Below are 27,213 nucleotides of genomic sequence, written 5' to 3' on the forward strand. Positions count from 1 at the left end.
TTTGTTTTCTTGCTATTGCATTGAGTTCCTTATATGTTTTGGGTATTAGCCCCTTATATGGTTTGCAAATATTTTCTCCCAAACCATGAACTATCTCTTAGCTTGATTGTTTCCTTTGCTTTGCGGAAGCTGTTTAGTTGATGCAATCCGATCTGTTTATTTTTCTTTGTTGACTTTGGTTTTGTGATCATATCTAAGAAATCTTTGCTCAGATGAATGTAGTAAGTATATCCTCTTTGTTTTCTTTTAGTAGCTTTACAATTCAGGTCTTACATTTAAGTGTTTAATGTGTTTTGTGTTGATATTTGCATATGGTGTTAGACAAGAATCTAATTTCATTTTTCTGCTTGTGGATATCTAGTTTTCCAAAACCATTTATCAAACAAACTGTTCTTTTTTATTGTATGTTTTTGGCATCTTTGTTGAGAATCAATCGACCATACATGCACAGGTTTGTTTCTAGGTTCTCTATCCTATTCCATTGGTTAATGTGTCTATTTTTAGGTCGATATCAGTATGGTATATTTCATACACTGCAAGATGCACCTCCTATGTTATGTATCTATCAGGATGGAGGAAGAATGTGCTTTGATGTCAGTAATGACCAAGACAGGGTGCCACCAAAAAGACAGTTACCAGTTTGCAGGCTCAACTGCAGTGTGTCCTCGAGAGTATCAAAAGATCCAAAATTTGTGTTACAGACAAAAGTAGAACATATTCTAAAACTTCAGGAAAAGTACCAAAACAAGAAAAAAATGAATTTTCCACGAGATAACTCTATTTTTATATGATTGAATGGGTACAGTATTCTTTTGTGTACATAGAGTAAGCTTCAGTTTCCTCTATTCTGTAAATAAATAGCACACTAATTGCAGATAACCAAAAAACAAAACCAAGTAATTCAAATTGGCACAAACAAGAAAGACAATATCAAACTATGGTAGATTAAACACTCCAGAGTGTTCTTCTTTCTCTGTCAAAATATACATATATATTATCTATAATATCTGTAGATAATATAGACATAAATAAATATGAGTCCTATGATATTTGACTGTTTCTTTCCTTGTAAAGAATGTCAGATACCTATAATTTATGACACGCCGCGATTGTTTCATTGGTTGCATTTTCTTTGAAATTGAAGTGAAACTTCTGAAGAGGAAAACTTGATAAATTCACGGTCAGTTTCTACCTCCGGTTAAGCATTGCAATAATAATTCATGGATAAACAACAGCTGCAAAAAACATTAAGATATTATGAGTATATGAGTGTGGGAGTGTGTGTGTTTTAGTAATTGGGAATTGTTGGTCACATTAAAAGCCCATGTTATTACAAACAGGAATTTCACTACAAGGCACCGTAATGCAAAGGTATGAAGAAAATCTATCCAAGAAAAGAGAATCAGACTTGCCCACTTGTTAAATCAGAAATAAATTCTCTAAGAGAATTCCAAGGAAATTTTCTTGGAAAGATAATTCCCCAGGAAAATGTTGTATTTCCTGGAAGAACCAAGAGAACTAAAAAAATTATTGTAAATGCAAGTAGAATCTTGTTACTTAGAACATAAGCCTGCCATCAAAACTCTATTTTTGTTTAAGTAACAGTTAAGAGTGCAATCCGCAACGGGTGCCAGCAGCCAGTGTTGTCTGAGGGGATGGCCATGGGCTTCAGAGCATGGGCCAAGAGAGAACAAAAACACAATGTACAAAGAAAAGGTGTTATCAAGTATCAAGAGGATGGTCCAAACGAAGCATCAGACTAAAAAGGCAGGCACAAAGGCAGACTCCAGTCCCAAGATAGTAGGGTGCAAACTAAAGAAACTAGAGTACAACTATCAGGTTCAGAACATGCTTGCTGATCTGGTGGCTTTCATAGGCTGCTTTTAACATCAAGCCTGGGTGGGGAGGAAGTTATTAAGGCCACTCTGGTTCATCCAACATGATGAACACATCATCTGATCTTATTTTAGTTTTACATATGTGGAAAAACAGAATAAAATAAATAAAAGCTGTGCATGTGTGTGTGTGTATGTGTAGCATGTGCACAAATACACATATGCATGTTTGCAACCATAGCTAAAATCATAGCCCGAGGGCACCTAAGTGCAAACCCCTTCAGGCCAGAGTCTGCAGTGTGTGTTGTTGTTGTTTTTAATCTTTATATTTCTAGCCTTGAACACATTTTATATATTACAGTATATGTTTAACAAATGAATGAGGAAGAACTTTTGTCTCTTTCATTAAAATGTGTTTTGCAATTCTATTTATCAGGGATAAAGAGTTGTACTTAAACACCTGGATGTCAAAATACTATAATTGATTGCAATATTATCAAAAGTCATCATCATCTTTTTAATCTTAAATCTACTTTTATAAATTAAAAAATTCTATACAAGTTATCCTGTGGAATGTGGGAGTGCTTAAGAGAGATAGAGAGAGCCATCTGGGGAGTCAGAAATACTCTACTTCTTGATCTGACAGGTCGTTACATGGGTATCTACATGAGTACAATTCATCAAGTCAAACACCAGATCTGTGCATTTGACTGCATGTAACTCATACTTCCAACAATAACATTGTGTAAACCAAATAGAACGTATCTTTTGGCCAAACCTGGAAAAAAAATCTGCTTTTATCAAAAGAATTCACTGCAGGAATAATTTGAAAGAGTATTGCAGAGGTAGATTCCCAAATAAATATCTGGGGATGGAAAGCAGAAAAAGGCTTTTGGAACTAAAGCTTAATTGAATTCTGCATAAGCATGAACATAATGAACACATCATATAATAGTCACTTTGCAAAAGAGCTATCAGTATGCTTTCTGGAATCTTCACTGAGACATGAGCTCACTCCATGCTCACACTCTCACCTTCTTGAGATTTACCCAGGTCTTCTGTTCACTCCATGGCAGGGAATAATTTCAGAGGTTATTTGGCTGTGGTTGAGCACAAAAGGACTGAGCCTGGCTGTTACAGAGACTGGCCCTCTGCACCTATCTGTTAGCTTCAGTACCTATTCCTTGTTTATTTTTTGTATTTTTCAGAGTGATCTAGAACCAAGGTTTTGAGGACTAGCTCCAAGTTTGTATGAGAGGATACAGCACAGTCCCTAAGACTGAGCAGTCCTGGGGCCAAAACCCTGTTGAGCATCTTTCACTGCCACAGGTAGGAATGGGGAATGATTTGTTTAGCATTCAAATGATCACATAATACCAGCAGCACAGAAAGTTATCACTCTCAGTTCACTTGCATAGCATTAAGAAAAAAATTAAATAAACAAATATGGATTATTTTTATAATGAATGCAATCTTCTTAGACTAATAGCCAGAGAAGAGCTATGATTGTTGTATGTCGAAAAATCCCAAATGGCAAAATGTAATTAAAGTTAGAACTGTTGAACAAATAAACCTGTTAAATACATAATATTACCAGGCAAAATAGCTATGTGTTTATCATTTTGCCACTGTAATTACATTCACTACAACTCTTCATGCATATATTAATATCTCACTGACATTATAGAGGCTAAAATATAAATTGCAGAGCACTGAGCCTAGTTCCATCCAAAAAGTTTGAAATGCATGGTAAAAATGCTTGTCATTAAAAAACAAAAACAAAAAGGCTTTGTATTTAATATTACTACTAATTGCTTTACTCAGAAGTAAAAGATTCTTATAACTACATGTGTACTGGTTTCAAATGAAGAATCACGACGTACCTCTATGTGGGCATCTGGTTTGAAAAATTATGATATTCTTTATCTTGGGTCTCTTGGAGCATAAGGCGCAGAACTTGTTCAATTTGACCTGAAAAAGGAAATACCCGGAAATGAACCTAAGTTGCTATTCCTACATTAATAGTAGACAAATATTTTTAAGTAATCTCAACTAATTTCCAAGATTATGAATAGACTGTAATTGGATAGATGTCAGTTAGAGTGGGTGTGTTAGTTATTAAGAGTCAGGAGAGGTCAGGAAATTAATTCCCATGGGATGAAACTCTGTATCCAAAAATAAGCAAGAAGAGGCTTTGAAATGATTTCCAAAAGTTTGACAAAATCAGTGCCAAAGATTGTCTGGGGGGAAAAAAAGATTACACATAATGAATAGTAAAATAAGAAAGAGGCAGAAAAAGAGGAAGGGAAGGAAAAGGAGAAAGAAAACCAAATAATTTGTGAGTACAGAACATACAATGAATCCTCATTGCTGAGTTAATAAAATACTGTCTTTAGCACCAATAAATTACAGAAACAGGGATTGGAAAGCTTTAATAGAAATCACAAGCCTTTAAAAATAACACTGGCAATAATTAAAAACCTTTCCCTTAAAAGCTTCCTATTGTTAATTGGTTTACTTTCATTTAGATATAAATTAATTTCCACAAATTAATTTTTACCATTAGAATAGCCTAAAAACATGGAAAGCCTAGAAATTGACAGAGCAGGGTCAATATATTGAGCAAAGTAATGTGATGGTGCATAATCTCTATCATGATTAATATCTAATCATAATCATCATCATTTTTGGAGGGCCATTTTTCATCATGATGGCTGCACTTTATTTTGAAATTATTTAAGAGAATTAAATATTTTGTAAAGTGAAAATTAATGTGTCTTTATTCATGACTGAGTGAACCATTACAAATGTTTTTCAAATTCCATTCTTTTAAAATAAATGCCATGAATGGTCATTTAAGTTAGTCACCATACCTATTTTTCCCATGACATAATGACTACAGCTGCCCTAATGAGTCCAATCAAATGGCTATTGTGCTTGTGGTTTGGGAGTGTGAAGTTCTGTTTCCTCACATTTGGATTTTAATCAAATCACTAATTCAAGCCAGGCCACTGAAACACCTACCAATTTTAAGAAATTCAAATTACTCTCCTTTTGTGATGGATTAAAACTTAAATCATCTTGAAGGATATCATCCAACCAGTTAATTTATATATTTGAGAATAGGGAGTACAAATGGATCATCTCAAAATGAAAAATATTGTATGACAATTGGTCCTTACAACTCAGAGGTATGCACACATGCGAGACACAGATTTCATCTCTCCTTAAACAAGTCATTGTTTGTTTAAGCCTTGGATAAAAACCAAGATTTTTAATATCACTGGTCAAGGCCCTGACCACCATTCTAGCCTCATTCCCGGCCCTGTCTCTCTAATACATTGTGCTGCTGCAATGCCAACTGATTTAGGTTCCCAAATACTTAATGCTACGTTATCCATGAGCATTTGTATGCACCATTCTCTTTTAATGGAGCAATTTCTTACTTCTTCAACTTGTTATCTCCTGCATCCTTTCCTTCAAACCTCATTTGAAATATCAACTCATCCAGGAAGACTTGTCTGATGCTAAAAGCTCATTTAGATGCCCTTGTCAGGGTGTTCATAGGCTAATCACTGGTTTGGTAAGTCTCCATGATGGGATTATACGCTATTGAAGAATAAAGAGCTGTGTTATTAATCTTCAATTCCCAGGACTTGCCATATACCTGATGTATAGCTGGATGTCACTAATTCAAGCAAGTTGAATAAAGGGATAAGCCAGCAGAAGTAAAAAGAAGAGGAGGAAAGACAGACTAAATGAAAAGCAATGTCTGTTCTATAACTGTCATATACCACTCTATGTCAAAAACCACTTTATGCTTGTACTAGTTTGCGCTTTAAAATGTTTTTAAACACTCTTACATATATTGCCCACACAGTACACTGGACATCTCCTTGAGCTTGATATGAGGAACCTGCAGTTTAAAGAGATTTTAAAGATTTGCCTAAAGGCAAACAGGGAGTGAAATACAGGATTGGAACTAGGCCTTATCACACCTCATCACAGCTTCCTTCTGACACGTTGCAGTGTTACAGTGTGCTGTGTGCTTCAGAGCAGGCGTGCACTAGGAAGGGGAAGGGGTAGCAGGAAAGTGTGTCCCCAAAACATGTCTTCGGCCACAATACTTTCATCTAATAAATACAGAGAGAAAATATCTCTTCCTACTTTGAGTACATTTAACCTCAGAGCAAAACTAGATGACCTGGCTAAATGAGTTGGGGGACGGATTTTCGGGAAAACGGGCAGAGATGTACAAGCCTTGGTGGTGGTAACCAGGATTCCACGTAGCACCTTCAAATAGTGCAGTACTGAGTCAGAGCTATCCTGAACTTGGGGAATTCCCTGTGGAATGCACAAGGTGCAAAAACAGGCAATCAGAATAGGTTTAACTTTATCAGCAATGAATGAGTTCAGGCATGGAACAAAAATCCGGGCCAGATCACTTGGCTGCTGTCACGGAGAGACCATGTAAATGCAGGTCATTGCTGAAAAGAAGTGGTCTGAAGTCTTTCCAAGGTGCTGGCAGTTTCTGAAGAGCCGTATCCACAGAGGTACCGATAGAGAGGCCTGTGAGATCACCCGGTGGCAGAGTGCAACTATTTTCAATTATTTTTTGAGGATAAGGCCCAAACTCCCAGCTCCCTTTCCTGGAGTACCTGAGCTCGGCAGCCCAGTGGACATGTGCTTCTCTCTGCAAGGGATATGTGGAAATAGGAATTCTCTTCTCCTTTTGGAACAGTGGATTTCTTCCCTTATTTACTTGGGAAAAAAAAATACCTCTGCTTCCCACCCATTTTGGAGGAAAGTCTCCAGTAGGATATGGGGTCACCTAACCCAGAGGAAGCTATTCCAACCTGAACAGCCTTGTGCAATATGCACAAAGTCCTTCAATAGACATTGGATGTCAGCACAAGCCTTACTTGAAACCAAGTCCATGTTCACTCCCTAATGACCACAAGAAGGAAGGAACTGAGAGGGTTCCTTCACTTGCTAACTGCCTATGTGATATTGGCCACCTTGTTTCATTCCCCTATGCCCCGAAAATCTCAGCCTTCAACCCAGAATGATACCCTATAGCAATACAGTGCTGAGACTACAATGCTGTGAATAATTTTGAGGTATTTACTTACAGATCATTCAGAGAAGCAATGGAGGGAACAGGTGAATACAGGCAAATGTGAAAAACAACCAGAAGCTCTCAAGGGGCTAAAGATAAGTCCTGGGAAGTTTCTTCTTATCAGAAAAAAAAGGAAGTAGAATTTTTCTGCTTTTGCTGTGTATGAGTGCATAAACATTTTGTTACCTGAGCATAAACCTACCTTGAAATGTGATCAGCGTCAATTCTACCCAAGGATAGTGTCTCAATGGGCTGTTATATCCAATATTAACATGAATTTAGTATCTTTAGGGACACAGATTGCCATTCATCAGAATATTAATTAGAAATGTTTGAACCATGTCATGCTTTACTCTTTTGGTTTTCTGATTGGAATTCATTCTAATAAATTCAAATTGTTTTATCCCTCCACATGGCCACAATACTGGAAAAAGTAAAAACAATCCCCCACTTACTTGCTGGTTACCAAGGGCCTAATGTTAAATATTGCAAGTGCAGACACAATGTTGTTAGCTATTTAAAGGCTATATGCTAGATACATCCTGCAAATAAGTGAATAAATAATATATTAATGCCCTGGGTCCCTTTTTCACCAGAATTATAAGCACAAAAGTGATACGGAGAACTGACAGTAACTTTAATATATGTAAATATCTCAATTGGATAATTCAGGCACAAAAATATATTGTAGCTTGGTGCTTATTAAGTTTATGTTTTATGCATTTCCATTGCAGGAGTTAATATGTTTCTTGGTTTCTATGTTCTCAGATCTCCTACAATACCCGGTCTTTAAAGTGTTATACAAAATATCAGGTATGCACTAATCTATAAAGTTAAAACGTTGCGTTTGTTTATACCAACCACCCCAAAGCAGAGTTCCTTCTCATAATGAGGTGTTTCCTAACAGTGTGATAGAATATTTTAAAATTGTCTTTGACAAGCACATTCTGAGGCTGATTTCTCACAAATGCATGCTGTCTATATCCACACACACTGTGGACCCCACCATGAGCTCTGGGTGGAATGCTCAAAATCTTCTCTCGTTCGATCTCAATGACCTGAGCTGTGGAAAATGTTCCTTAAGCTTGCTGAGGAGAGTTATTTTTGATTTCTTTGGCCGGCGTGCTCTATTTTCTCACTTAATGGAAAGGGATGAGAAATGAAACATCTTCGTTTAGCTCTACAATGGACAATTTTCCAGCTACTTTAATACGTTCTGTTTAGAAAGAGAGTCCTGGAAATCATTTCTTCCTGAATTTATAACTTGCTCTGTGTTTTCAGAGTTTTTTATTCAATGTAGCTTTAAAATTAAAATGTGTGAGCTCACTCCTTATTTTCCTAAGACAAATATAACAACTTCCATCTTGGTCATTGAATCCTTTGTGCAGGCAATCAACCAGAGGTCAGGTTTACGATCATGTGGCAAGCATTTGACTAATGAAAAACACGGACCCTTTCTAATCACTGAGGTTTGAAGAGTTTGTGCAATTGTCCCAAGACCTATCAGCTCTAATTTACCTGATTCTGTCTTTCTGCCTTTTCTTCTTTGGTTAAGGGATGATCTATTTTAGTTATTGCATCACATCTGGAAATTATAGAGGTAATAGTATTAGCGTGACTCCTCTCTAAAGGGTTCCAGGTTGAGATTATGTCACTGTATACATTTGGGAGAGAAGGTACTAGGTAGTGGTGTTTTTGAGTAAGAATCTTAGGTTCTAAAGAATGGTTTAGAATTACATTTTGAAAGACATTTCTGTGAATAGTTCATTTATTAATTTTCACCTTACTTCTGGCACTGCCTCTGATGATCATTCAGTTTCCTCTCCTCTTCCTTTATACTCAGCCTCCCCTCCACACAGACCTGTCCCAGAAATCTTTAAGAAACTCAGATATTTAAATAGAGTCAGTGGGTAATATCTAGTAGAAGAGTTCTTTTATCCAGAAATGCTATTTCCATTTATTTTATTGAGGCTACTCCTGCAACTCTCTCTGTAGCAAACAATTACTTAGGCTGTGTGTGAACACGTCCAATAATAGCTGTTGCATGAAATGAAGAGTTGAATAAAGAAGAAGTGCTGAAACAAAGAAGATGGAAAGAATTGAATGGCGAATGTGCCAATAATGAAATGCATAAGCAATTCCACAGGTGAAGAATGGTGAAGCAGAAATGGTGGTTTTGTTTTTGTGACTGTGTTTCTAATTTAATTGAATCAAAGTAACATACGGGATATATTCCTTGCCTGAAGCTCACAATTTCAGTTTGTCAGAGAGATAGGATAGTTACACATAAAAAGATGAAAATAAGGTAGGTAGGGGATAGGAGAGAGGGAGGAGATTAAAAAAGGCTCTAATAAAAAGAATCCAAAGGTGAATGGGTCATTGGTGGCAATTGTTAACAGAAGCTTATCTGGAATATTTCACTTGCACCCTGCACCCATTCAGAGTGAATTTTGCAATTCCTATCGTTGAGGTGGATCAAACTGTTGTTTTTCCCTTTATCCTCATATGTTGCTTTCTGCTTTACTTGTAGCTTATTGAGTGTGTATTCTGTATTGATTCATTATGTTTATGTAGAAGGCTGGGAGGGCCCGTCAGGATTCCATTTAGGTTGCTCGTCATGGGCACATCAACACCTGGCAGGTCTGTTCTTCTATCCTCTTGTGTGATCCAGGCAGATCTTTGATGCAGGGAGGCAGGCTCCATGTCAATAACCAGGACCAAAGGTAAACCCAAGGGTGTCATTGTGGTGTGATTTGCAGGTAGCAGGGCAGGGGAAAGGAGAATGCCAATTAAGTACAATACAAGTGTGCTGTGTATACATATTCCTAGTGAGGTTCATAATTCTCAGGGCTTTTAGATTGTGAATAATTGACACCCCTGTAAAGGTGGATCACTATAATTGTCCCCATCACTGAGGAGGAAATTGTCTTGCACTCTGGAAAGGCTCATTTATGCTCTATGTAGCTTTGCTGCATACCCAGTACCTCCCAGGAGTGCTGTGAGGACCAATTACTAATTATCTGGAAGAGCTCTTATGTTCTGATGAGATCCTTTGGAATGCAGGCATCTGTGAAACTGTGATGATACCTTCTCCCTGTTTTCTATCACACTTGGCAAAGGGCTGGGCACTTTTGGTCATCTAATCAACGGTCTCTGAAAAACGAAAGAGAAGGATTCAGGAGAGAGGGCGCTCCACCCAACCATGTTTAGAAAAACAAGACCAAATTAGTTGAGAAGCTAACTTCATGTGACCCTTCCATTTAAATGATTTTTTAAAACCTGAGAATGTTAATGGAAAAAAAAAAGAGAGAGAGAGAAATTTGAGAGAGGCCTTGTGTCCACCAGGTATGCAAACAAGGATAATAAACATTCAGCAGAATATCCACATGAAAAACTGAAAACACTATATAGCAATATCCAACAAAAACAATATATATGATCAAAAGGAAGCACAATGGCATGGTAAACCAAAGCCTTGGTAGTATATGTCCAATGAACATTTGAGACAGATTAAGTGAGAAAATACCTGTCAAAAGGTGAGAAGAGTGTCTGTACATAGTAAATTATCAATAAGTCCATTGTTGCCACAGTTGTTGCTTAGGTCCCAGCATGAAGTAAGTGTTCAGTGAAAAATGAACGATTTCATTCATACCTGGGTGGACAATGATGGACGGAGGGAAGAGTGGTTACTAAGCTCTTCCTCTGATGGTCCCTTGACGACTTAATCCTGTGTATACAAATTCAACATGCATTCTATCACAAGGCCCCAAGTTGTGCAATAAGTTAACAAGGAGAATCCAATAACACCTTCTGATTCTTGTGTCCATTTCTAAAGAGTATCAGATGGGATGGGCATGGGGTGGCTCACACCTGTAATCCCAGTACTTTGGGAGGCCAAGGCAGGTGGATCACCTGAGATCAGGAGCTCGAGACCAGCCTGGCCAACATGGTGAAACCCTGTCTCTACTAAAAATACAAAAAATCAGCTGGGCGTGCTGGCGCACACCTATAGTACCAGGCTGAGGCATGAGAATCACTTGAACCTGGGAGGTCAAGACTGCAGTGAGCCGAGATCACACCACTGCACTCCAGCCTGGGCGACAGAGTGAGACTCTGTCTCCAAAAAAAAAAAAAGGAGTACCAGATGTATCTGTTTTCTGTAACAGAGTTGGAGAGAGAACTGTGGTAATATGAAGTTTAGAGATGTGCTAGTATCCCATAACTAAAAACAAAAATAAAAGAGCAAACAACTCTCACCAATGCTGCAGTGTACTTCTCTTTTTGTAGGAACATCACCTTCATTCACTTCCCAACAGTCAGCTTTCTTTAAAACACCTTCTGTTCTTCAAGCTCCATTTGTTTTTCCACTGCTACGATTTGGTTTCTACCTCTTTTCTCACAACTGTGCTCACCAAGGCCTCAAGGCTGCCTTCATTAATTGATCCCACAGCCACTTTTTAGCCTTTTCAGCCTTGACTTCCTTGCTGTAGTTGACACATTGTTGGCCCTTTTCAAAAAGTGGAGTTTCCCTCTCACTAGTTGCCTTATATATCATTACTCATTTCTGGTTTTTATTCTGCATTTCCGACTGCTCCTTCCCAGGTTCCTTCCAAGATCTCTTGCTTTCTACTGACATCATTAGTGTCCCTGGCTCTGTGTGTCCCTTGCTCCCTTAATCCACCCTGCAGAGAAGCCCCTAGACCTTCTAACTGCATGTCTTTCCTCCCTCACACATGGTCCAAATCTCTCTTAGCTCCATGACTTTCCCTGAGGGCCTCCCCTCTGTACTTTCAAATGTATCATAATTTCTGCCTGGAATACCCACCCACATTCCCATTGGTCTAATTCCTGGTGATCCTTCAGTTTCCAGCTTAGATGTCATTACTTCAAGACATTCCTGATCTTTAAACAACCAAGTCCCTTCACATGAGTTTCCTCCCTTATAACACTGTCATTTGCTTTTAATTACTTGTAAATGTCTGCATTCCCTGACGGGGTAAATTGTGGCATCCTCACTTATGACTTTGTACAATTTGTACCACAAAAAGTTTCAGGGCAGAGAGAGTAAAGAGGCATAGAAATCTCAATCAGGTGCAGTGGTTCATGCCTGTAATCACAGCACATTGGGAGGCCGAGGAGGGTGGATCACAAGGTCAGGAGTTCGAGGCCAGCCTGGCCAACATGGTGAAAACTCACCTCTACTAAAAATACAAAAATTAGGCAGGCGTGGTGGTGGACGCCTGTAATCTCAGCTACTTGGGAGGCTGAGGCAGGAGAACCGATTGAACGGGGAGGCGGAGGTTGCAGTGAGCTGAGATCACGCTACTGCAGACTGGACAACGGAGAGAGACTCCATCTCCAGAAAAACAAACAAACAAACAAAAGAGGCATAGAAATCTCATGTGTGCTCTGTGATCCCTGGTTTGGGACAACTCTGCCCAGTGACTTCACTGTTATTTAATTTGCACAGAAAGAACATCAAGGCCAGCAGAACTGCTATTCCCTAATAACTTGAAAGTTTAGTGAAGGAGAAACTGTGTCTGTGTTATACATCAATGAATTCTCGCTCCTAGCACAGTGCCCGGAATTTTTCAACTGACCATTGCTAAATGTATAAATCCCCCCCATTACCGTGTTCTGGAACTGCACTGTCCCATTTGGTGGTCCCCAAGCCACATATGGCGACCAAGCACCTGACATACGGCTTGAGATGTGCTGAGTATAAAATACACACCAAGTTTAAGACCTGGCAAGAAAACATCTTAGTAATTTCGTATTGATTACAAGATGAAATAACATTTTAGCTATATTGTGTTAAATAAAACATGTAATTAAGATTAATATCACCTGTTTACATTTGTGGACTAAATAATTTGCATTTGAGGGTCACAGTAGGTGTCTATTAGATAGCACTATTCTAGACTTTCTTCTGAGACATTGCTCTATATCCAAACATTCACTGAATACCTCCAGGTGATGTCCCACAGACACTAAACGCAATGAAACTGAATTTATAATATTTCTCAATAACTTGCACTTCTTCTTCAGATGTTGCCTCAGATGTTAATGGTTGCAATTCATCTGGTTACCTAAGGCAAAATATTGGACTATTCCTCCACTCTTATTTTGTTATGAAAAGACTCTTCCAATTTTCCCTGCCACAATGCCATTAATATGGCCACTGGACTCGCCAGCATAAATCCCCATCGGCACATCTAGGAGACCTTTTTTGACAAGGCATAAGACAGCCTCTGGCTGTCATCAGATTACAATATACCTCTTCAGGGTCTCCTCACTCTATTGTCTCACTCACCCCCTCTACTTGATACTCAGAAAAAAAGCTGATATTGACTTCGTATGTTTCAAAAGTATATCCTTACAATACCTTATCATTCTCATATTGCAAATGAAGAAACTAAAGCAGAGAGGTCAAATAATTAGCCCAGCATTTACACCTAAGTGATGGAGCTGGTATTTGAACCTAGACCATCTGACTTTGGTATCTGGGCTCTTAACCAATGCTCTTTATTTCACATCCACAGTAATTTCTATTCTCTGACCATATCAAGATTTCTCACACCTTTGTAGCTTTACAAATGTTGTGTTTTTTCTTTGCATGAGAACTTCCTCTGTCTCCTCATTACTTTATCCACCAGATCAATTCTTTGAAATCTTTTAAGATGTATCTCCAAAGAAGCCTGTGTGTCAATTTATCAGACCTTACTAGAAATATTTAGCAGTTTTTCTGTGTGCTTGCCTAGTATTTAAAACAATATAAATATTACATGTCTTCCTCATTAGAAAATGTATTTTCCATCTTAAATTTTTACCATCAAGCGCAGTGCTTGACAAATAGCTGGTTCCCAATGAACGTCTAGTGGATTTTTGCCTGCGGGGGTAGAGAGAACAGGGTCATATGAACAGGACAACTTTTGGTCAGGAGGTCTTCAGATTGCTGATTGAGCTGAGATTGTCTGGACTCTTAGATTTCCCATTCTAATTTGAGAAACATTGAACTATACAAGAATGAAGTTCATTCTAGTTATTCTAGGTTATCATTCATGGAGCTATTGTTGACAAAAAAGTCATGAGATTTCAGGGCAGTGTTAGAGCTGAGACCATTTAATAGGTAAAGCCCTAGTTGCACAAAGAAGCAAATTGAGATTAGAAAGATTAATAACTTATCCACAATGACACTGCAAGTTAGTATCAGAGCTTTGCTTAAACCTGCATTTTCTGACTTCTAATCTATCCATAGTTTCTGGCTCTTTCCTATGAACATACAAATGCTAAAATGATTTTATGTGTTTATACACATATACACATATATCTTCACTGCTAATGAACTGTTTCAATAAATGCACGTGTTTGCCTCACGTAAAGCCTGGATGTATTTGTGGGAATTATTAGAACTAATATAAATTCAGTGATTTATACATGAGATCATCTTATTTACTTCTGAACTGTACAAAGAAATTCACAACTTCACTTTTCCCCCAGGAGAGGAAAAAAAACTATCCAGTCAACAGTTTTCCAACAAAAAAGGCAGTGCAAAGGAATCAAGTTTATTGAGTTCTGCTGACTTACTTTTCCCAGTTTTCAATGCTTCCATAACTACCATTATGATAGCATAAAAGCGCTAACATTTTTGTAATAATTGTCCTTTACCACGATTTCTGAAAAATGCTTTACATGCTTTATCACATTCAATCTATAAAACAACCTTATGAGATTGATCACAATTACAATTTCCTATTTTATAGTTGGAGATACTAGAGCCCAATTTAATAAATGCCACAGGGTGATAGAACTTTTAAGTGGCAGAAGCTGCACTTATATTTTAAGTGAATCTGACAACAAAGCTTATGCTTGTAACCACTAATCCAGTCCATGTGTTTTTAACTGTATATTTAATTTTTATCCAAAATGATGGACTCATAGAATTAAAGACCTAGAAATGATATTGGATACTGCCTGATCCCAATAAGTCACTTAATAGAAACACAAAGTGAGGTTCTGGAACATAGGTGAATCAACCTCTCCTGGACTTAGTATGCTTACAATTTTTCCATATTTTTCTATATCACACAATAAAGTGCTTTGCATAGTGTACATACTCAATAAATATGGAAGACTGACTCTCATGGATTCTTCCATAACTATATACAGCCACATAAACACATGCATATGCATATATGTGTATCAATGTCTAGCCTATGTGTTTCCAATAATACAGAAAGTTAGAATAACAGCCAGCTTGTCAAAACATAGCAAAAAGGACCACATTTTGGAAAGAATTACAGTATCATTACTGTTGACATGGGTAGAATAGATGAGTGTCCCCTAACTACTGCCTGTCAGGGCCTACTCCTATCTCAGCACTGAGTTTAAATACTACTCAGCCAGCTGCCTGTGGATTTAGCCAACATTGCATGTCAATGCAAAAGTCTGATTGCCCAGATGGTTATTTCTAGGCCCATGACCAAAAATAGTAACTGAGCATGGCTGTAAGGCATATCACCCTACACATAGGCTAGTGGTTTCTTGCTTTCTTCATATATCCCTTTCTGTGCAGAATGGGCATGTAGATGTTAGCTATTTTAATAACTCTCACTAGGAACAAAAAGAGAGAAACAGAAGGATCTGGGCAGCAATCTTCTAAATCTGTGAAAATCTCTGTATTATTTTGCCCCTCATATCTTCAACTGCATTCTTTCTTTCCTCACTGTTATTATTGGATATAGAGTATCCACTCTGTGAACTTCCTTGAGCAAGTTTTTTCCTTCCTTTATGTATCCCTTCTATCATCACCAGCACAGTAACTTTGCACTTGAAAAGCAAAATAAAGAACTGTAACAGACACAAAACAAACAGACCAAACAAACAAACTTCAAATGCTCTGAGGGAAAAAAATGGAAGAAGTTCCAATTTTAAAGTCTGACTAGCCCTTTGCCTGCCCTAAGGTAAGAAAATGCTGGCATAATGCGGAAAATCAGATCTCTGAGGCAGTACTTTTAAACAATTCAACTTGTGACAAGAAATAGAACAACCCTCAAAATTTCATCAGAGCAACTTTGATTAACAATTCTGAATCCCTAAATGGTTAATTAGGAACTCTCTCTGAGGCAAAAACTGGGGAGGCTGTAAAGATCTGGAATACCATCTTTGCCCTGACATGCCCTGGGTTTATGGGGAGCCACTCCTGGTTACATATTTGGAAAGAGATCATTTCATTGCCTTGGAGGGGAGCCTTTCTTCTTATAAATTACATTAATTCAGACCTTTGTCGGTCCTTCCTGGTTCTGTTTCAATAAACAAACATAGGAATGAATTGTTCTGAGCTTGCTTTGTTTATTCTAGTTCTTTCCTCCACCAGCTCCCTTTTCTGATTTTTCTAGTACCCTAGGCAGAGGATTTTTACAGGGTAAAATTGTTCCTTTCAATGTTAGCATTTTTTCTTACATTGGAATAACTTGGTTCAGCTACTCTGACCTTGAAGTCCAATCTCCCTTTCCCCCACTGTAAGAAATCATCAGGAGCTGTAAGGTGAACAGCACCAAGTTTCCATTTCTTTGCAATCCATATTGACATGGTGAAGGTTATGCTGGTTCCAAAGGAAAAGGGACAGCCCATCATCCTAAAAGAATGATAGATAAGGATTAGGGTTAATACTGGAAAACATTTAGAAACTGAAAGAAAGACTGCATTCATGACAGAAATAAAAGGGGCCATTCTTTGGCAAAACATAAAACAGCATCTGTTGAAACAACTCAAGTTCTGAGCTGCTTTGCATGGCATCCTTTGTTGCCCAAGGATGGCAGCTTCTCTCAGGCCTTTGAGGACATGAAATGATGACAGATACGGGTCCTGTGCCAGGAAGCAAGAAAAAATCACATTTTGATGTGCAACTACTTGATTCTTAGCCATTTAAAAATACAGAGAGGAGGCTGTCAATTGCATGTAATGAACTGCCTTGGTAACACTAGGTGATTAATTTCCAGCTTTACCCTGCTCTATCATGTACTGTGGAGAGCATATTACCAGAGCTTTTTGGCTACGAGGGAAAGATCAACCCTATGTGTGTAATCTACTCCAGGTGTACCAAAGTGGGCTCTTTGCCTTTTTTCTTTGGCTCAGTACCCTACCCCAATGACATTCTGGTGTGATGCATTGGCTTTTTCTGTGTGCAATGTTTGTAATCACAAAGTCCAGAAAATTCCCATTCGATTCACGTATTTATAGCAATAACTCATTTTTGTCAGTATTTTTAACATTATACTTTTTAGCTATAAAATGGGGAAAACAAAAACACAATTTTGGTCACGCTTTAAACCACAGAACTAAATAGCTGAGGTCACCTACCACTTTAGATTATTAACAAAGCTTTTAATACACACAACTGATTGTAGGTATTATTAGAAACAGAGAGGATGAATGTTTTAAACTACCAAGGTCATTCTCATTAGTATGGTGTAAAAAATAGAAAACATCAAATACATACACTCTTTGCTATTTCATATTTATTCCTAAAACATTTCAGATATATCTGATTAAAGGACTGGTAACTTTTCTTTCTCCACATATGAGGTAGCTAATAGATACCAGCCTTGTTGGGGGAAAAATGGACTTTGTTTTACTGCAAGTAGATTTTATGACTTTTTCTTTTGATGTCTAAACCATGAAACATGCCAGGGGCACTTTGTTGTCTGTTTATAGTACCTATGTACACTCTTAATGAGTTGCCAATTTTTACTTCCTTTAAGAGACCCTAATGGTAAAACATTTATCTACATATTGAAAAATTCATTTAAGCATGTTCTGTGTTTCCAATGAGGCACCATCTAATGGTCCTTTTAATTAAATGTTGATTCCAAGGATTTCTCTGTTGTTTAAAGTTATCGTTCAGCTTGTTCATCATGGATTGCAGACTGGGAGACATGAAATTTAATTCAAACCATGATTTTTAAGGGAGGATTTGACTTAAATTATTTTAAAGATAACTTAAAAGGGGTGTACGTACTTAACCCTGAGAACTTAGTGATGACAATCTTAATATTAATTCTGTTTTGGCCTCTCCGTTATAATTCCAGACGTGGAAAGACTTACTAAGTAAGCAAATCTTTGCCAACAAGTTGCTTCATGAAAGAAGGTTATTTTTGTTAATTGACCAGAGGCAGCAATTAGGTAACAAGCTGCAGCAGCTGATGCACACCTATAGGTTGGTAGGTGTCACGGGATCTCAGTTCTATGACACTATGGGGTGGTGTCACCCAATTTGAGGCTCAGCTATTCTTAAGAGGAGTCAAATAATTTCCACTAAAGTGGAAATTACTGGTAGTGGGAGAGGACAATGTTGAGACAATGTTAAGCTGGAGTGAAATTTGTAAAAGAAAGCCACAGAATCGATTCAAACCCAAATCTAGTGTCTGGAGTATGTAGGAAGACGTGGGTATTTGCAGTATAAACTCCATTCTCAAATGGCTTCTTCCCTTAATATACTTGGAAGTCCCTATAGCTGCATCTGGGGTTAAAGAAGCAATATTGCCTACCTGAGTGAAGCATGTCCTTTCTCTTCTTTGGTGAGCTTTCTCCATTTCTGAAGGGAAAAACAAACAAAAAGTATTACCTACTTTCTTTCCCTTACTGCTAAGAAAGAATCTGGTCTTTGATTAGGGAAATCTGTTTCCCTACTCAAGAAGAAACAATAAAAGTCCTTTGTTGCAGTATCCAGTGGACCCTAAGCTGACTTTGTATCAGGGCCCATTTTTACTAATTAATCACCTGCACTGCAGTTCCTTAAAAGTGAAAGTTCTACTGAGTTGGTTAAGGATGTCTTTCCTGTCTCCTTCCAGAAGCTTTACATAAATGTTCAACACAATTTTTATTGTTACACTCTCCAAGGGTTATCATAGATGGTCACTTTAGGCATGGTTTTCCAGAAACTCCCCTTTCTGCATGAGCTAAAATATTAAATGTACAAAAACGATTATGTTGGAAATGCTGTACTTCAATGCTTAGATTTACTTACATTAAAACTAAAAGATCACTGGGTTGGAAAGTGAAGAAAACCATCTTGGTCCTGGATGAGACTGTGTCAGAACCTGGAACAATCTTCTCAGGGGCTCATCAACAGAATAAAAACATGTAAAACATCTATCTTTTTTGTTTTTTAGCCTATGAGATGGCTACTGAAAAGTTCCCCCCAATATGTTCCACTTTATATAAGAAATTGTTCTCAATATAAGAAAGATTTACTGAAATATTAATAAAATTTTAGAGAAAAGGAAAAATAAAGAGATAATTATGCAAACAATAGAGCCAGTAAGAGGCAGGGAAGCATCTCTAAAATCCTAGCAAGACCCTTAGGCTAAATTAAATAGTACTAATATTTATTGAGCATTTTGTGCCATGTACTTTACATATTTAATCTCAATTAGCATTCTTAATAATCCTATGAGGTAGATATTATTATTCTCAATTTTAGAGATAAGGGTCTGAGACTCAAAGAGTATAGGAAACTAACCTCAGCAGTTGTTAAATGGTAGAAGGTGACACTGAATCCAAGTCTTCCTAATTCCAGAATCCACATTCTCCTCCCTCCACCACTTGGGCTCCTGGGCAACAGAATTAAGTGAGCAAATGCTCTGTGCAACTATTCCACAAAATTGTTTTTCTCTGACTTGGGATTATTTAAGAGTCAGGTCCCATCCAATATCAATGTTTGGAAAGTCATGGGCAAAGCCAATCTCAGATGCAGTACTTACAAATACTCAAGTTCAGGAGACTGGTGTGTTGCAGGGTTAAAACCGGGATCCTGGTTTACCTTCATCTCCAACTCTCTTCTCCCTCAGGATGAAGGCTCAGATCAGTTTCATCTATATGATATGCCTGCCTGACCTGGAGAACTTGGCGTTAAAGGAAATGTGTTTATCAAATGTGTCATCTTATCCTTGGAAGGCAACTAAGGATCAGAGCACAGCTGCCTTGATTTGTTTCATCGAGTTATTCCGTTGCAGTTACGTGGAACATCAAAAAATGTCAAGAAGCCTAAAACGTGGAAACTTGTTTAATTCTCTCCAGCAATGGCACTAACCAAAGCAAACGAAACTTTGACAGAAGAAAGAAGCAATTGTTTAGCCTTGTCATGTCCTCACAGTTAATAACACAAAGGGTATATTCACAGTGCAAAGATACTTTCCCTTTCTCTCAAAATAGGAGACAACATATTGTAAGATATTTTACAGACGTCCTTCCTCATAGAACTCTGTAAACTCTACTGGCTCAAGAACAAAATCAAAGTTTCAATTCACAGAACCGATTCATCTTGCATTTTAGGTACTCTAATGATATATTTGTACTGTGTGTTGCAACCTATAGAAGAAATGTACTTCTTCATTTTTCCTGTTTGCTGATGACAGATACCAGTGGCTTACCTTTTGGTCTGTGAAACAATGATTTCTTTTCAAATTTGAAGTCTGAATAAATATGCACCACAATAGCTGCCTTTGACCCAGAATTTTTCTCTAATCATTATCTTCCAAAGAATTTTTCTGCAGTTTGTTATCCTCTAAGTTCTGAATCACATCTGAAACCTGTTACAACTTAAACTTCTGGCTCCCACTCTTAAGGACTTGCTGTTTCATCAAATCTTCTCCATTTTTCCATCAGTGAAACCTAAAATAAATTCAAAATCATAAGAATGTAAGAGAAAACCTAATGTTCTGTATCATGGCATAATTTTACTTGGAGAAACCAAAATATCTGAAGGTGAGTTCTTCAAATCTTAGGTGACAACAGTTAACTTACTATAAGCAATAGAAAAATTTAAATATTAGAACAAGTGCTACAAAAGAATGTACATTTTGGGACAGAAACTTCCATATTGGTAAATCTGCCACCCTTCTGAATAATAAATGATTTGATTTTACCTCCTCAAGAATCACTCCACTGTGCTCCTCTTTGGAGACTTCTGGGGCATTGTTACAGTTTTGGTTAGAGTGGAAAGCAATGATATATAAATGTATTCTTTGATTAATAAAAGTATTTTATAATTTTATATGTATGCCCAACTCAGATGTTACATTACAAAACATCATTACTGGCTGAGTGCAGTGGCTCACGCCTGTAATCCCAGCACTTTGGGAGGCCAAGGTGGGTGGATCACCTGAGGTCGAGAGTTTGAGACCAGCCTCACCAACACGGAGAAACCCCGTCTCTACTAAAAACACAAAATTAGCCGGGCATGGTGGCACATGCCTGTAATGCCAGCTACTCCAGAGGCTGAGGCAGGAGAATCGTTTGAACCCAGGAGGCGAAGGTTGCAGTGAGCCGAGATCGCACCATTGCACTCCAGCCTGCGCAACAAGAGTGAAACTCTGCCTCAATTAAAAAAAAAAAAAAAAAAAATCATTAGTTCATAATAAAGTTTCAAAATAAGCAAAAGTATGTATTTGCTTCACTTTGACAGTTCTCATTAGTTTAGGGACTCCTTTTTATATCAGCTTTCAGATATGATTCCTTGTCAGGTTAGAATGTTTGTGTAAAAATCTAACTCCAAAACTCAAGTAGAAACACTATTTTTACAAACTATACTCCGCATCGGGATCTATGTATTGTATCCCAATGCATGGTAGAGTTCCTTATTACTTTTGACTATGTTTATACATATGAAATCAACCGCATCATTGCCTCTTTCTTCATTCTGACCATCCTAACCATTGGTGTGGTCTGCTGTGTGATTGATTTGGTTTCCATAATTGATTGCTATTCATTGGCCAGAATGAATGACTCAAGCTCACATTGTGTTCCAACTCATCAACAGAGAATAGTTAACGTCTACTTTGGAGCACAATTTGACTTAATTAATAAATATTGCATTTTAGCAATTGTCTGGTAAGGGATTTATTTCTACAAGCTCAAACCTACTGCTAATTTCAGAGAAAAACTTCAGACTACAGAAGCTTCAGATCCATGTCTAAACACAGGAAATAGGCCAGGCATGGTGCCTCATGCCTATAATTCCAGCATTTTAGGAGGCCGAGGCAGGTGGACCATTTGAGCTTGGGAGTTTGAGACCACCCTGGGCAACATAGTGAAACCTCATCTCTACCAAAAATACAAAAAATTATCCAGGTGTGGTGGCATGTATCTGCAGTCCCAGCTACTCAGGAGCCTGAGTTGGGAGGATCAGTTGAGCCCGGGAGGTCCAGGCTGCAGTGAGCCGAGATCACGACACTGCACTCCAGCCTGGGTGAGAGAATGAGACCGTGTCTCAAAAGCAAAAGCAAAAGTAATAACAAACAAACAAACAACAAAAACAACAACAACAAAAAAAAAAAACAGGAAAAAATGCACCTGATCAAAAAAAAGAAGAATAAAAGAAAAAATCTAATTAAAATGCATTTATTGACCCTACTTTGTTATAGTTTGCTCTATGTTAATGTATACGTATACACATTTTAAGTCATTCTTCAATATTCACCATCTTTAGGAACATACTTTTGAAAATGGGTAACGAACTCTCTTAAAACTGCTAATGGAAGATGCCAAAGAAGAAGAGGACTCCTCGCCTCCAAATGTGGGAGAAGGCCTTAAAGTCCCCTTCTGTAACTGAGAAGCAGAATACTCCCATTGTGTTAGGTTGCTTGGCAGTTGCAGCTGCCACTCAGACTTCTTATCCACACCAAGCACTTCCAAATACAGGAAAGAAGTTAGACTTTGTTTCTCTACCCTATTTGGGTAATAATTAAATGTTTCAACTAGAAACCTCTTCACTCTGGCATCTGAAGCATCATTTTAGTGTCAGCTTCTCTCGAAAGGGGCACACATGCACACACACACGCACACACATGCATGTACTCATACTTGCTATTTTTTTTGTCAAAATGTTTACTACGTTATGGGAGAAAAACTTTTTCTCTTTTCTTGAAATAAAATTAATTTCTTTTGTTTGTTGTGTTTTCCTTCAAAATGTCAATTTGAACATTTTTCACTACTCTTCTGAAACAATTATTCTCTTTAAATCACAATTTGTACTAAAAAGGCTCTTCGCTTGACAGATGTGGACACTAAAAAGGAAACTAATTACTTCAAAAGCTATGTGTAAATAGAAGGCAATTTGTAAGCATCCCATGTGAAATTAAAAGCCGCCATGCCTATCAGACCTTGGGAAAACTAAAGGACCTTCATATCCCATAATAGAACTTAGAAACAGTAAGTGCCTCTTACTACTTGTGAGCCTGCATTTCAGCCACAATAAAGTAAACTAGTCAAATGAGTATTGATAATTAACACATTTAAAAGCATTGCAAAAAATATAAATATCTACTATTTCAATGGCTATTCCAACCTAGGCACTATTTTCAAAACTGTGCAAGAGTAGTGTTGTCATTACTAATTTGATCAATATACCCACCTCTGCAGATTATTTAAAAAACAAAAACAAACCGAGTCCAGGTAGATAGGTTAATAGAAAAGTATTAACCAGTTAATTTCCATTACAAGACAATACATAAGAAACATTGTGTGTTTTTATTAAGCCAAACATAGATGCCTAGATATAGTTACATATACATCTAACACTTTCTTTCTACCTGCTGGTCTCAATTTATCTGATGCTCAAATCACCTTGTGTGTACTGCATATACCATATTGTAGCTTCTCAAGTGTTGGAGTACTTGAAACTGTCATGTGCTTTCATTTAAATTTTTAAAAATTCATGGACATAACATACATAAAATAAACCACTGCTAGGAAGGAGTCACCTAGTATTTGAAAATCATAATCAACCAGGTGCGGTGGCTCACATCTGTAATCTCAGCACTTTGGGAGGCCAAGGTGGGCAGGTCGCCTGAAGTAAGGAGTTCAATACCAGTTTGGTCAACATGGTGATACCCCGTCTCTACCAAAAATGCAAAAATTAGCCAGGTGTGGTGGTGTGTGCCTATAATCCCAGCTACTGAGGAGGCTGAGGCAGGAGAATCTCTTGAACCCGGGAGGCAGAGGTTGGCAGTGAGCCAAGATCGTGCCGCTGCACTCCAGCCTGGGCAACAAGAGCAAAACTTTGTCTCAAAAAAAGAGAAAATCATAATCAATAACATTGAATTGCTGAAGCTCAAATTCAGATAGTAGTAGATGAAAACAGGCTAAAACATATAGCATAACAAAAGATGAATTTGGCAGTGGATTTATCCTGTGGCAGTGGTTCTCAAAGCATGGCCAGAGAACCACAGGGTTTCCTAAGACTCTTTAAAGGTTCGAGAAGATCCAAACTATTTTTATAATAAACCAAGATGCTAATTTCTCTGTTTCACTCTCATTCTCTCACAAGTGTACAACAGAGTTTTTCAGAGGGGTTTTAACGTGTAACATTAAAACAGAATGTTTAGAGAAGCAAATCTAAGAATCTAGCTTTCTATTAAGCCACACAATAAAGAAATTTGTAAAAATTTAAAACAATGCTGTATTAGTACATTTTGTGTTGCTTACAGCAGAATATCTAAAAATTTATTTTAAAGGAAGTTTATTTAACTCATGGTTCCACAGGCTGAGGAGTTCGAGGGCATGGCCCTGGCTTCTGGACAGGACTTTCATGGCACATCACAACATGGTGGAGAAGGGCAATGGGAAAGTAGACATGTATGAAGTGGAGAAAACCTAAGGGTATCCCGGCTTTATAAAAACCCACTATCACAGGAACTAATTCATTCCCATGAGAACTAATTCAATCTTTCAAGATCGAGAACTCAGCCAGGTGTGGTGGTGTATGCCTGTAATCTGAGCTACTCAAGAGGATGAACCGGAAGGATCCTTTGAGCCCAGGAGTTCAGGGTTGCAGTGAGCTATGATTGTACCCCTATGCTCCAGGTTGGGTGAGAGAGTGAGACCCTGTGTTTAAAAAAAAAAAAAAGACTGAGAACGCACTACCACCAGAAGAGCACAGAGCCATTCATGGGGAATCCACCTCCATAACCCAAATACCTCCCACTAGGCCCCACTTCCCAACACTGGCACATTGAGGATCAAATTTCAACATGAATTTTGGTGGGGACAAACAAATTATATCCAAACCATAGCAAATGTCACTCATTTTTTTGTTGTCTTGAAAAAGATAGTTATTTCCTATTAAAATATACCATTTGTGTCAAGATGCAATGGGATTATTACTGTCACTTTAAAGTGAATTAGTAATTAAATAGTTTTAAATTTTTCTATTTTAATTTCTAATATAAATATTGAGAGATACGACCCACATTAACAAAAGCTTTCTTTTTTGGGGGGAGGGGGTGATTCTCAAAAATTTCCTAGCATGTAAAGAAATCCTGAGACCAAAACATTTGAGAGTGCTATTTTATAGCATTGGAATCTCAATTCATTTCTAAAGCCTCAGTTACTAATGCTGCCAGAATCAAAATGAGAGTGGCACTTCTTATAAAATTCTCCCAAATTATAATTTGGAAAGATTAGATCCATATTTCTTGTATTGATGGTTAATCAACAAAATACAGCTAACAGAGTAATTTTAAATATAGGATTTAATATGGTTAATTCCGCCTGGTCCATTCCTGGACCACCGCTCTTCCTGAGGACCTAGCTTTGCCATTCAACACCAGTCTGCTGGGAGGCATATTGCTTGGTGTATATTACATGCCCAAAAAGTGTTTGCTGACCATTTGTTTTAAACCTACTTCCTCATTAAAGTCTATTTGACTATTATCAAGTTTATTCCTTGTTTTGACTTCATAATTATCATGATGGTCAGCAAATCAAGGTTAACAGGCATTGGTGTAGTGGTCAACCCAGTACCCCCCAGAACTATCCTGGTTAAGCTGAAATCCTTACTCTAACACTTGCTCTTGTGTGAATGTGAACAAGTGCTTAAACTTCTCGGCACCTAAATTACCTCATCTGAAAATTATGAATACAAATAATACCTTCTAACGACTTTGTTATGCAGATTAAATAAACTAACACTTGTAAAAAACCAAAAACTGAGCTTAATAAATAATAAATGCTATATAAGGATCACTAAATAAAACATCACCTAACTTCAACTGCTGTTCAGAGCAAGTGCATGGATAACTGTGATTTGGTTATCAGAGAAGCTTCCCAGAGTTTTGATATTTAAATAGATGCAGATGCCTGAACTCAAAAATTCCCATGACTAAAAGTTAAGAGTAGCAGGTTAAACATGAGCAGCAACCACAAACACACTGAAATACTGAGAAGAGAAAGGCCATAAAACCTCAAAATGTAGACACAAAATCTTATTAGATGCACCACAGAGAAACCCAAACATATTCAACTAACAAAAATGAAATTAAATAACCAATTTCAGCAAAAAAAATAGAAAGTTGGGCCAAGTCTTCTACCTAATTTGAGTTTGTTTTTAATTGATACGAATGCCAGCATAGTTTTTAAATTATCACCTTAATAGTGTCTTTACAATTCTAGCTACTCTTTAGAAAGTGTCCAAAAATAATGAACATATAGAATCATGTAATGCAGTCTAGCTAAAAGCAAAGAAAGAATTAGACAGTTTATAGAACACTCACCCCTCAGCTTCCGCAATTTCATGTGGGTTGATTTTCCAACTTATATTTTCCAACAAGATGAAATCCCTCTTCTACTTGCCAGACTCTAAGTCCCAAAGATGCAGACGTACGCAGAATGGATGGACCGTCCTCACCAACATTGGAGTGTGCTCAATTTCCTGCAGTTTCATTATCATCATGCCAAATATCCCAGCCTCTGAGCTTGTTTATGACGAATGGCAATGAATAACTTCCAATTTTCTTTATAGCTTTGTTTTGTTCTTTTCCTTTAAGTTTATATGAATTCAAATAACTAGATAGGACAAAGCATGTTACCAGAAAAGTTTTGTTCAATGAGCTTTGATACCACATCTCTTCAATTATTCATATTTCACTCAAATGGAATAAGATCTGGAAAATATAAATTAAAAGACATAATTGGAAAAAAAACAGACAGGGGAATTTCCCTTGAAATGGATCACAGACTAAAACTTGCTAAAACTTTGTCACAGAAACATATTCTAGTAACGGGATGGAAAATCCTCTGGTCTGTTCCATCTCAAATGGTCACACTAGAAGGAAAGGTGCATGTATTCCACAGAGCTCACTGCTGAGGAAGCTCATTTAACTTTATAACAATATTCATCTGACGTTATCAGTAGGAAGCAACATATTGGTCTTTAGATAAATAAAATACAATAATAAATAAAGAGCTAAACATTGCTCT

General features: G+C 37.5%; 1 long non-coding RNA gene across 3 annotated transcripts; it reads right to left on the reverse strand.

Annotated features, from left to right (window-relative positions):
• LOC102131644 (uncharacterized) lies at window positions 1-26,646 on the reverse strand. Of its 3 annotated transcripts, XR_012434169.1 has the most exons (10): window positions 26,508-26,646; window positions 20,388-20,628; window positions 19,719-19,800; window positions 19,478-19,568; window positions 18,983-19,076; window positions 18,504-18,550; window positions 16,417-16,591; window positions 10,481-10,606; window positions 3,719-3,806; window positions 1-1,235 (listed from the first exon to the last, which is right to left on the reverse strand). It is a non-coding gene; the product is annotated as an uncharacterized lncRNA (long non-coding RNA). The 3 variants fall into 3 exon arrangements; XR_012434170.1 differs by lacking the exons at window positions 1-1,235; window positions 3,719-3,806 and adding an exon at window positions 7,571-10,107; XR_010586512.2 differs by lacking the exons at window positions 1-1,235; window positions 3,719-3,806; window positions 10,481-10,606 and having other exon boundaries at window positions 14,484-16,591.
• Window positions 26,647-27,213: the final 567 nt, after the last annotated feature.

Source organism: Macaca fascicularis, chromosome 4, assembly GCF_037993035.2.
Source record: "Macaca fascicularis isolate 582-1 chromosome 4, T2T-MFA8v1.1".
In the NCBI taxonomy this organism is placed as follows: Eukaryota; Metazoa; Chordata; class Mammalia; order Primates; family Cercopithecidae; genus Macaca; species Macaca fascicularis.